The 12,235-nt window shown below is 40.3% G+C and overlaps 1 protein-coding gene across 3 annotated transcripts in view; it reads left to right on the top strand.

Moving 5' to 3' along the window:
- Nucleotides 1–12,235, top strand: part of LOC132397158 (uncharacterized) — an 84,575-nt gene that overhangs the window by 10,126 nt on the left and 62,214 nt on the right. For all 3 annotated transcript variants that reach the window (XR_009513283.1, XR_009513284.1, XM_059975536.1), the window contains exons 2-3: nucleotides 3,429–3,542; nucleotides 4,083–4,331. The gene's annotated coding sequence lies outside the window, so the exon portion shown is untranslated. The remainder of the gene's footprint in view (nucleotides 1–3,428; nucleotides 3,543–4,082; nucleotides 4,332–12,235) is intronic.

Here is a 12,235-nt window from a genome sequence, read left to right as displayed (position 1 = left end):
GTCTGGTCCAGCAGCCTTCGGTGGGTTGACCCTGCACAGGGTTCTTCTCATGTCAGCCACAGAGAGACACAGCTCCTACTCATTTGTAGGAGGGGTGGACTTCCTCACCGCCACATCACTTTCCGCCTCAAAACGGGAGTAGAAGTTACTCAGCACATCTGGGAGGGAGGCATCACCCACACAGTCAGGTGATGTAATCCTATAATTGGTGATGTCCTGGATTCCCTTCCACATGCGCTGCGAGTCGCTGCTGTCCTGGAAGTGTTATATGGATTCACTAGGCGTGCGTATTTCTGTATTGCACCCAGGTCCTTAACTCACCAGATATTGCTCAGACTGTCCTGGTCTAACCCTTGTCATTGGCCACACTTCTATCACGTCTGAGCAAGAGTGTTTAACCTTTAGAGATTTTAGAATATTTCGAGTTTCTGCCTCATCCATCCAAGGCCTCTAGCACAGGGGTAGTAAACTTTGCTTCATATTCTCTTCATGCGTTAGCCATTGCTGATCCAGTTCAATTGTATTTATCTAATGGTTGGTAATGAATCAAGATGTCTATAAATGTGTGGTGGAAGGTGTGCTGACTGACTGCCTGGTATAGTAGCACCAATGCCTTTGAGACAATTCATATGTTCAGTTGCCTTATTCCTTTAACAGCACTTTCATTTAAAAGGCAGTGGCCATTAGGGCAGATCTGTGGTGTACATATGTTGATAAGGTCTACTATGTTCTCCAGTCCGTTCTGCTCACTGACACCCTGTTCATTATCTTGAGTCCTCCCCTCTGATTTAAAACCCAATGTCCCTTGGCAGGATACCTCTTATTTCATGAGAAATCTAAATTGTTCAGCTCTGAAAGAGGAGAAGTGGGGTCTCACAGGTTTTCATTCCCCTCTGCTTCCTTTTCAGATTATGATTCCTAGACAAAGACAAAGAGGAGAACAGGTTGCTAGGCAGATCATTTTCTCTAAACAGCTTGATAATTGATTGGTGAAAAGTTGTATGTGGTCAGTCCAAAAGGGGATGAAAAGGTTTAAATTATCATGGAGGAGGTATCCCTATTCTTCTTGCCTCATGTTGGGTGATGGCATATTTAAGATAGCCCACTTCCTGTGGTTAGTTTCTCCACCATTGCAACTTGCCATTCTATGTGACACAAGTTCAACTTGGCCAATGCATAAAATGCAGAGACAGAAAACTGAGGATCCATTTGTGCTCCCATGAAATAGAAAATAGAGTGGAAAGAACATGGAGCTCAAATTCACCTGTGCTCAACTAATGCCCTCTGCACTAGTCACCTTCTGTAGTCCATAAATGACTCTGGGGCCGCAACCTATAATATGGTCAATTTGGCAGATACTGACAACGTTACAGCCACGTCCAAATTGGACAAGGGATCTTGGATACTATTAAAACCATATCCAGTAGAAGCATAAATGTGCTCACATAAAATTCTCTGTCCACCTTTTTCAAAATATCTTATTCTACAAACCCATTCTTAACAAATTCTTCAAACATACGGTTGTATCATGACAAGAGGAATTCTTGCCCTATGAGGTTGAAATTCCAACAGAGCCTCTCTATATCACAATTATAAACAGAAACTTTGGATAATTCTACTTTTCCCTCTTTAGCTTGAGGGGGTCACTGAGGTCACATATAGTGTTAACTGAGTACAGATGAGGGATTATAAGGCTCAGAACCACACTGGGCAGATCACTTACCCACTGAGTCATCATGGAAAGCATTTATATGACCTCAGAGTGCAATGCAGACTACAAGACAATCAATGGGGTTCTGCAGTAGCAAACATCTCCCATTGATTTAAGGCAAAGGCAAAGAATGTAGCTGAATCAGAGGCAAGCAAGGCACCACCAGCTATCTTTGATTGCATATTTAATACCTTGTTGTGTCAGCCTTTCTAAGCTATAAATAAATAATAGACTTTTAAGATTATAAATAAATAATAGATGAACACACAAATTCAATTTGTGCCTGCCCTGGAGTTCTTATAATTGGGTTCTGTCTGAAGTTCATGAATGGGCTGAGTGTGAAGTTATTAGAAGTGTGCATATATACAGCAAGTCAGTATTCTGATATGCATCTTCCCAGGAGCTGAAAGTTCCTACTGAATGGAAATGATGTCATGATTTATTAGGACTCATACGTTTTTTATTCTGAGTGCTCTCCACCAAGATGCCAATCTCAGTCCAGTACAAGATTCCCATTGAATTATGTCTCACTTACAGTATAGGAACACCCAACCAGGCCAGCTGGCATATACCAGTCTAGAAGACACACAAATCTTCTTTGACTCAAATTCTATGACTCTTATCCGCATAACCTCCTTTATGTATCTAACTGGCTTCCCCTTAAAATCTTCAATGATCTTTGGCTCAATCTGTCTATTGGTGGCAAGTTCCACATTCCCACTGCCACCCATTAAAGAAGTTTTTCTCAAAGCCTTTCCTTGGATTTATTCCTATACCTTTTTTCTCAAAAGTGGATTCCTCCACAGGCGGATCATTCGTTTTGTCAAACCTTCCCTTGATTCTTAAGATTTAGCCTTTTATTTTCTAGAGGTTTGAGCTTTAGGATTGTGCTAGGCACAAAGAGCCTACTACAGCAAACATCCAGAAAGATTATGGAAAATGGAAACAGGAAATTAGAAGGAAATTCAGGAAAAAATATTAAAAATTATTGGCGAAAGGTCAAAGAAAATCCAAAAATGCTTTATAAACATTAAAAAAATAATGATGGAAAGAATAAATGTTTGTGTGGAGGAAAAGGAAGATATGTTGAAGGTAGCTCAGGGATTTGTGGAACATGGTGATGATGTTCTAACTGCTTTCAGAGGATGGGCTGTTGCTCATATTTAGTTGAGATGAACGAGCGTAAAAAATAGGATAGGATTAAAGAGAAAATAATTTCCATCTATATTTTGCTAGCCACATATGTGGTAGAGGCTGTTAAACTCAGCAATGTAAATGGCTATGTGGTGAGTAGTTCGAAGGGCAATACTTTCATTTCCAGCGGGTCTGTGCATCTTCTCTCTCTCTCTCTCTCTCTCTCTCTCTCTCTCTCTCTCTCTCTCTCAGTCTCCCTCTCTCACTCTCACTCACTCACTCTCTGGATGACAAGGCTATTTATTGACATTTGGTCATGTTCTTGACAACACTTGCTGTAAGGTCCTCAGTGGATTAGCGCACACAGGTAGACACATGTTTATGTTATCATAAAGTGATATCATCTTGGTGGCAAAATAAGGTAAACAAAATTTGAGTCACATGATGATGTAAAATTGATGCATGCAATTGTGGTATGTTTACAGGGTGTGGTTCTTGGCAGAACTATTTATAGTAGCTGTTATTGAACCATATATTTTGTGCTGAAATATTTTGAGCCTATTTCTTTTTGATTCAACTACAGATGCGTGCATTGGTGACCTTAGCCAGGCCAGCCATAGCGAGGAAGTATGTGATATGTTCAAATTCCTGGAGAATATTACCATGCGTTACAGAGCTTACATCATTCCCCAGGCAAGTAAGGGTGTTATTTATCATCGCTCCTGATTTGTTGCTTTCAGACATTAGATATGGGGAAGTCCGGCTGTTCCCGCTTGTGATAAAATTGCTATGATCTTGTAGTCATAAAGTGAAGATGTTTTTTGTCTGTTGTGCGGTTACTACAGAGAGGGATGCCTTCACTGGATGAAACACTTATAGCATTAGGATTAAGGAAGCATTTATGTAGTTTCTTTCTCTCAAAGGATTTCTGTTTATCTCTCTTGCCTCATTCATGCTCAGTCATTTTTACTTCCAAGTTTTACAGATTCAGGTTGCCCCAAAGCACATTTCAGGCAGAGAGCTGATTGTGTATTCACATTGATAATATTAGGAAGCACCCAGTCCATGCACTGTGTAATCCTATATCCAGAGCTGAGAAAGTGACCGGATAATCTCTATTAATGATGTCAAATGAGGGTCTGGTGGGCATAACAACTGGAGGAAATCTCATTTTCAAAGTGCTGAGGCACCATTTCCGTCTGTCTGAACAAGTTCTGTTTTTACCTTTCTCTTTCAGAAGACAGTTTGCCCACCTGCATTCCATCCTCCCAAATCTGCCCTGACTTCACATTGACTTTGGCTGAATGATGTGATGATAATAAAAGTGCAAAATTGCAGAGCAGTTTAACAGAAGTTCACAGCACAAGACTATCCAGGGCATTGATGTAAACATGGAAATTATGTAGCATCGAGGGCAATGTTCAGGCACGTCAGCGGACCACAGGAGCAGAGCTTATGCTGCAACACATACTTTTGGAGTTCAGAGGTAAAATGTTTCCATTTCAGGCAACAAGGATCCATGAAATATGCATCTCTTACATTTATTGAAATATCTTGATCTTAATTTATGTTGTCAATACTGTTTATTGCCCACTATTGGCCAACCCATGTGAATGTTTCAAAGGTACATGTAATGTCAGAGAAATGTATACATGCAGAAATGAATGACAGTTAAATGTTAGAACCCTAAAGTCCCCCAGCTCCCCCCACCCATGCATAAACAGCAGCAAAGCAACAATCCCCCTCCCTCAATAACAAAAAGAGCATCAGCGCCCCCCACCGAGCACTCAAGCGTGCAGCAAAGCATCAATAAAGACACAGACTTGCAGCACTCCAAAGTCTGAGGTAATTTGACATACCACATGCTCTCTCTTTCTCCCTAATAAAGGAAAAAGAGGTGTTCCCGTTTCACACTGAGAGGGGAGACATTGCAAACAACTCGCGGATTTACGATGTCCGTTGTGTCGCTTTTTCCGTGCTCTGTGCCTAAAGAACTCAGGTCTCTGGGCACACAGGCAGCAGCCAGCCTGTTGCTTTCCATCTTCTGTCTTCCACAACACACCGATTTCCTGCGGAGGCACCGACCTCAGGTCCGCCTGCCTCCAGAGACACGAAATCCCAGAGCTCTGAAGGTGCACTAGTCTTCCTAGCCATGTCCTTGCTATGTCGAGTAGCTGCCAGTCGTGAGATCTGGACAGTGGGTCCCATTCCTGCAAAGAACCAAAGTCAGTGTGTAACTGCAGGTCAGGGTCTTCAAAAGAACCCTGAAAGGGAAAAATAGAGATATTAAAGATAGAAATAGAGCTGCTCCTGAAGATGCAAGCAAAGAAGTCACTGTTAGGTGCTATTGTCCTCCTACGCTCCATGTGATGGCAAGCTGCCTTTTTGAATAATTGCAGCCCTTCCCCTGAGGATGTTCACACAGCGCTGTGCAGCAAGAAGCTTCACGGTTTACATCCAGGGAACAAGCAACAATACAGTCAGGAACATAAGCTTGTAATCACTGTGCATTTTGTAGATGCCACACACCACAGTGTACTGAGGGGCTGAAATCTCAAAGTGTTCGGATTCCAGTCAAGGGTGCTGTTTTGCCCCAAGTTTCATGACAACAGGGAGCATTGCTTCATACTTCTGACTTGTGACTTGTAGGTGGAAGAAAGACATTGTCAGGAGGTGACTCAAGAACTAGGTGGCATAGGTTTAAGGTGAGAGGGGAAATAGTTAATAGGAACTTGATGGGTAACTCCTTTTACACAGAGGGTAGTATGTATGTGGAATCAGCTTCCAAGGAAGGGATTGAAGCAGGGAATTAACAACTTTTAAAAAACAGAAGGACATGCATAGAAAAGGTTGAGGGTTATGGGCCAAACACTTGGAAGAGATCTTGGTCAGCATGGGCCAGTTGGGATGAAGGACCTGTTTCCATGTTCTATGAGTCTATAACTGCAGGATGCACAACTTCAGAAATACTCTCATAGCCCTGATCAAGCCAAAGTTCTGGCTCAAGATGGTGGGGGCTCTGTGATAGTTGTGTCATCATGAAAACAGATCTTCTACTTGGTCACAATACCCAAACATCACCAGTCACAAGCCATCCACCTACCAAACCCCCCACCCCCCAGGCACATCCTGCCCCATCTCCAGAAGCATCCTATTGACCTTGCCTGCCACTGCAGAACCTACAGACCCAGGGTGAAGCAAGTCAGCCTTGACTGAGGGTCTGCCCAAGAAGAAGAAGTAAAAAAGATTGCCAGCAGGGACACTGACAGGGTAAATTGGGTAAGGTGAATCGAGTCAAACCCAGAACTGATTGTAGTTTCTTGGAAATTATGTACTTTTGCCCAGCAATTTGACACATGGATATTAACAGAGGCTGGTTGTGATGCCTTTAAGATCAATTGAGCAAAAGTGATGCACTTTCTAAGAATCCTAAATTACAGTACCGAGAAAAACTATCCAACCAAGTTGTGTCAGTGCTTTCTTCAGCTGGAGTTTTCCGTTTTAATCCGATTTTACTGCATAGTGGACAGAAGGATAGGAAGAGCTGCAGTGACTATAGATTGCTACTCTGAGAAGGAGAAACTGAGAGGAAAAGAAATCATTCCCAGTTAATGCAGGATGCATCTCAGAGCAGAGTTTTAAATGAAAATTGGCTAAATGAATGGATGCTCGATCTGGAGAGTCATTCTAGGTCACAATAACCTAAGGTTATGTGATGTGATATAAAAAAAATAGATTCTATTGAAAAAAAATCATCTGGTTTACATTTTAGTAATTGCATAGCACTGAAATAAATGTGTTGGTCTGCACAGAACACTACCACCATATATTTACCAATAAATAAGTCCAACAATGTGATGGAAGATTAAATCATTTCCTTACAAACTTCTGCAATTGATGTAAGTTATTTTCCAATGTTTTATATAGAGTTCAAGATATAAAAATGGTCAAACCACTGTTAAAGTACAAAGAAATGATCAGACAGAAGCAGGCTGTTTGCTTAGTTCATTTTGCTGCATGATTTCTGCACAAGGATCTTAATCCACAGTGACCACATTGTTCTTAAATTCCTTTGATCTCCTGTCCCTCCACCACCCTCTAATCTATCCTTAATGGTTCATATGCACCAGATTCTAACCCAATCCACAAAGCAGACATCCATTTTACATCCTGCGCATGGAAAGTAAAATTGGGCAGGTTAGAAAATAAACATCTGACTCACTCTGACTGTTCCCTCCCTGTGGTTTAAGCAGTGATCTATGGTTTAAGGGCAATGGTCTCTGCTTCAATCACTAAGACCTGGAATGCATTCCACACTGATTGTAGTGCTGCCAAATCTGCTCAGCAACCGCAAGTTAAATGCTTCAATTGTGCATTTAACACTGGTATTATCCCATTAAAAATGTCCTTCAAGGAAGGAAACCTATCACCCTTAATGATTTGGGCCATATGTTACCCTGGTATCATACAAGCTAGTTCCCTCTTGATTGACATCTGAAGTGGCCCAGCAAGTCTTATGCTACTCTGGCCGGGCAAAAACAAAGGGTAATAAATATTCGTCATGCCTAGGAGGCCCATTTCCTGAGAGTGAAAGTATTTTCAAAATATATGGATTTTGCATTTGTATTGAAATCACCTTAATCAAAAAAATCTCAGATCACCTACACAAGTTCAGAAGTTTTGTTCATTAACCACCTTTTCATAAATAGATTAGATCATAAGACATGGGAGCTGAATTAGCTCATTTGACTCATCTAGTCGGCTCTGTCATTTCATCATGGCTGATCCATTTTCCTCTCAGTCCCATTCTCCTGCCTTCTCCCCATAACCATTCATGCCCTAATTAATCAAGAATCTATCAAGCTTTGCCTTAAACATTCCCAATGACTTGCACTCCGCAGCCGTCTGTGGCAATGAATTCCACAGATTCACTATTCTCTGGCTAAAGAAATTCCTCCTCATCTCCATTCTAAAAGGATGCCCCTCTATTCTGAGCTTGTGACCTCTGGTCTTAGACTCCCCCACCACAGGAAACATCCTCTCCACATCCACTCTGTTGAGGTCTTTTAACATTTGATGGGTTTCAATGAAATTCCCCCCCCCCCCCATTCTTCTGAATTTTAGTGGCTACTGGCCCAGAGCCATTCAACACTTCTCACATGATAAGCCTTTCAATCCTGGAATCACTTTCATGAACATCCTTTGAACTCTCTCTAATGTCAGCAAATCCTTTCTTAGATGGGGGCCAAAACTGCTCACATTACTCCAAGTGAGGCCTCACCAGTACCTTATAAGCCTCAACATTACCTCCATGCTTTTATATTCTAGTTAAACCCAGCCCTTGGCAACTGGAAGGAAAGTTGGTCCTCATTGTTGTTTGTAGACAGTCTGAAAAATGCTTTTGTATTCTCAGTAGCATAGTACACCAACACTATTAAATACAAGGCTGTCCATAACTTGTATTAATTTAATAATGGAGTGGGGACACTGCAAATGTAGAGAGTGTAGAATACATATATCAGGAGTAATCAACCGAGTTAATCTCTAGGTCATAAGGCATTGTGTCTGCATCAGTTTATGGTTTACAAAAACAAAAATAATGTCCTTGTTTCAATAAATGACACATAAACTAATTTCGGAGTTTTTCATGTTATATTTTCACATCAATGTTATATGGGACTGTAAGTACAGGAGTAGGCTATTCTGTCCATCAAAACCGTTCCACTTTTCAGTTAAACAATGGCAAATTTTATCTTTGTTTCGTTTCTATGTTTTGGTTAATAATTTTGCCAAATAAAAATATTTCAGTCTCCACTTCAAAATTTTGAACCCACCATAATATCCTTTTGGGAAGGATGCTCCTAATTTTAATAAAGCATTAGCAAACCTAGTTGAATACCCAGTTTCTTTTTTTTCGGTATTACTCTGGGCTCTCCTCCCGGAGGAAAGAATTTCTATCCATTTACTCAAGTCAATTATTTCAAAGTCTTCCATTAGATCTTGTCTCAATCTTCCATAATCAAAATTAGCCTACAAACTCTGGACTCATCGTAAAACCCTTTCAGTTCTAGTGAATCCATGCTTAATACCCTAATGGCCAATTTATCATACCTGAGATTCTCTACCCATGGGTGAATGCAGTATTGCAGACTGAGAGCACTGCAATCTCTGCAGCTACTATATAAAAAGAAACAAGATGTTGGAGAAACTCAGGGATCAAGCTGCAGAGATTGTAGGAGGAAATGGACAGTTGACATTTTGGGTTAATACCCTTTATATGGGCTCTTTCTTCTCTTGTGTTTCCATTCTACGTAAACCTGTTTTTTTTCTACTCTATCCCTCTTGAAATGTTCACTAAAATCTATCAGCCTCTTAGATGTTCTTTTGCTTTCCAATTATAGTTGTTGAGCCCCTAAATTTCCCTGCTTACTCACAGTTCCTCATCTTTTGCCATTTAAAAAATATTCTGCTGTATTGTTGCTAGGCTCGAGGTTGTTTAGACCCTTTGCACTGCCGTCATTGTAGTTTTCTCCTCCCACCCATGCTGATTATTGGGGCAGTCAATGGACTGTTGAGAACAAGTTGATTTCTCCTTCCAGTAAAAAAATTTCCTCCCCTCCAACTACCCCACTTCCCCTATTCCCCCCTTTGTCTTTTTACCTGTTCTCACCTGTCTATCACTTACCCCTGCCTCCCCTCCTCCTCCATTTCTCCTAATGCCCATTCTCCTCTCCTATCGGATTCCTTCTTAACCAACCCTTGACCTTCCCCACCCACGTGGCTTCACTTTTGAATGCCAACTAGATTCCTTCCCATCCCATGCCTCTTTATTCTGATGTCTTCCCCCTCCCTTCTCAGTCCTGAAGAAGAGTCTTGGCCCAAAACTTCGACTGTTTATTAATTTCCAAAGATACTGCCTGCCCTGCTGAGTTCCTCCAGCATTTTATGTGTGTTCCTTCAAGTCATATACAGTACTAATCAAGAAATTGGTACTTTTTTTCTCTCTACTTTGGTCTTGTTTTAAAATTCAACCTTTTTGGACAAATTTAAGAGTTTTACTGGAACAAATTATTGGAATACAACTTCCACACAATCCAACATTATTCTTACTAGGCAATATTGAAGGGATAGAATCAAAATCCAAATTGAATAAATATCAGAAAGAATTCATAAAAATTGCATTGGCAGTAGCCAAAAAGTCTATTGCAGTTACTTGGAAATCAGATTCATACTTAAGTATAGATCGTTGTAAGAATGAAAATTTTGGCTGCATTCCACTTGAAAAAATTACTTATAATTTAAGAGATAAATATGAAATATTTCTGAAAATTTGGTGCCCTTATTTACAAAAAATAGGATTAAATATATAGGTGCTCCGAAGATAAAATTATTGGTTATCTGGGGAAAGAAATAAATATACATATTAAAGCTATTATGAACTCCATGGAGCATGTGGGGATCTTCCAATATCCAGGCATTCTTTCTTTCTTTTTTCTTTCTTTCTTTCTTTCTTTTTTCTTCTCTTTTTTTTCTATAGGGATATGTTAGGGGGGAGGGGTTAAGAGGAGGGGGGAAGTTTTGATAATTTTTTTTCTTTCTGTAACCTATTTGAAAATTCAATTAAAACATTTCAAAAAAAAAAGTCTCATACAGTACGTGCCACTCTACTTTTCCTTTCTGGTCATTTAAAAATAGAGCGAAAATCTAAATTCTCAGTGGAGGTCCCTTGAGTGACAAACAGGTCAGGACTGCTAATTTGTATGTGCAATACTTATTTGGGAAATACCTTCCAAACAATTTCTAGTCCATGAAAAATCATTTGACTTACCTTAGTACTTTATTTCTCCACAGTTGCTGTCTGAGCTGTGGAGTAATTCTATCATTTTATGTTTTCAGATTTGCAGTATATAATTTTATCCCTAACTACAGGTTAGTTTCAATTCAGATTTCATGGATATTTGTATATAGAACTTTATTAAATCCAGAAATTTACATTATGGGCACATTTCCTTCAATTACATTTAATCTCAAAACCTTCATTGAACATCTTCTACCTGTTACAAATCCATGTTGCTTTTCTTTTTCATACCAGAGTTTGTCCAATTGCCACTCTGGCCATTGTAACAGATTTTGATCCTTTCCATAAAACTGACAAATAGGGCCAGAATTAATCTCTCTCCTAAATTCCAAGATATTTATATTAAATAGAGGAATAGCAATGACACTTCTCTTGCCAAAGCAATAACTGCTGAATCAAGACTTATTTGAAATGATAATCAAATCATAAACAAACTCCTCAGCTAATTCCTTTCATACCCTACCTTTTAATCATTGGGTCCTGTTTACTCACAAACAGGCCAATGTCCCATATGCCTTCTTAACCACAGAGTCAACCTGTGTAGCAGCTTTGAGTGTCCTATGGACTCAGACCCCAGGATCCCTCTGATCTTCCACACTGCCAAGAGTCTTACCACTAATACTATATTCTGCCATCATATTTGACCTACCAAAATGAGGATGACCTTCCTCATCCAGGACATTTTTATCCAGAGCTGGGAGCAACACAATGTGATTTGGGCAGGTTGAACGGGTGGTCAATTACATAGCTGATGCAGTACAATGTGGATAATTGTAAAGTTACACAGGTGGCAAAATGCAACGTGATAGATTAGGAAAAGGAGTGGTACAACAAAACCCAGGTGTCCTTGCACCAGGAAGCTTCAGCAGACTGATTTGTGGGATGAGGAATGAGTGGGTATCTGACTGAAGCCTATAAAATCCTAATGGTTCTGGATAGACTAGAAACTGGAAGGATGTCCCTGATAACAAGGAACCCCAGAATAAGAAAACACAAGATGCAGGGTACGCCACTTAGCACTGAAATGAAGAAAAGTTTCGTCAGCCACAGAGAAGTGAACTTGGGGAGTTCCCTACCATAGGAGACAGCTGAGTGCACAACTTAATGATACACACAGTGGCCACTTTACTAGTTACAGGAGTTGGCATCCAGTCAGCTTGAGCCAGTCTGGACATTCTCCTCTGACCTCTCTTATTAACTGGGGGTTTTCACCCATAGAACTGCTGCTCACTGGATGTTTAACACACCATTCTCTGTAAACTTTTGAGACTGTTGTGCATGAAATTCCCAGTAGTTTCTGAGACACTCAAACCACCCAATCTGGCACCATCAATCATTCCTCAGTCAATATCACCTAGATCACATTTCTTCCCCTTTCTGATGTTTGGTCTGAACAACAACTGAACCTCTTGACCATGGCTGCATTCTGTTTTTTTTTTAACATTGAGCTGCTGTCACATGATTGGCTGATTAGATTTTTGCATTAACTAGCAGAAGTACAGGTGTACCTAATAAAGTGGCCACAGTGTGCA

This window comes from Hypanus sabinus, chromosome 7 (genome assembly GCF_030144855.1).
Source record: "Hypanus sabinus isolate sHypSab1 chromosome 7, sHypSab1.hap1, whole genome shotgun sequence".
Taxonomy (NCBI): Eukaryota; Metazoa; Chordata; class Chondrichthyes; order Myliobatiformes; family Dasyatidae; genus Hypanus; species Hypanus sabinus.
The sequence above is the reverse complement of the archived record's forward strand: the minus strand, read 5'-3'. Positions and strand labels throughout refer to the sequence as shown.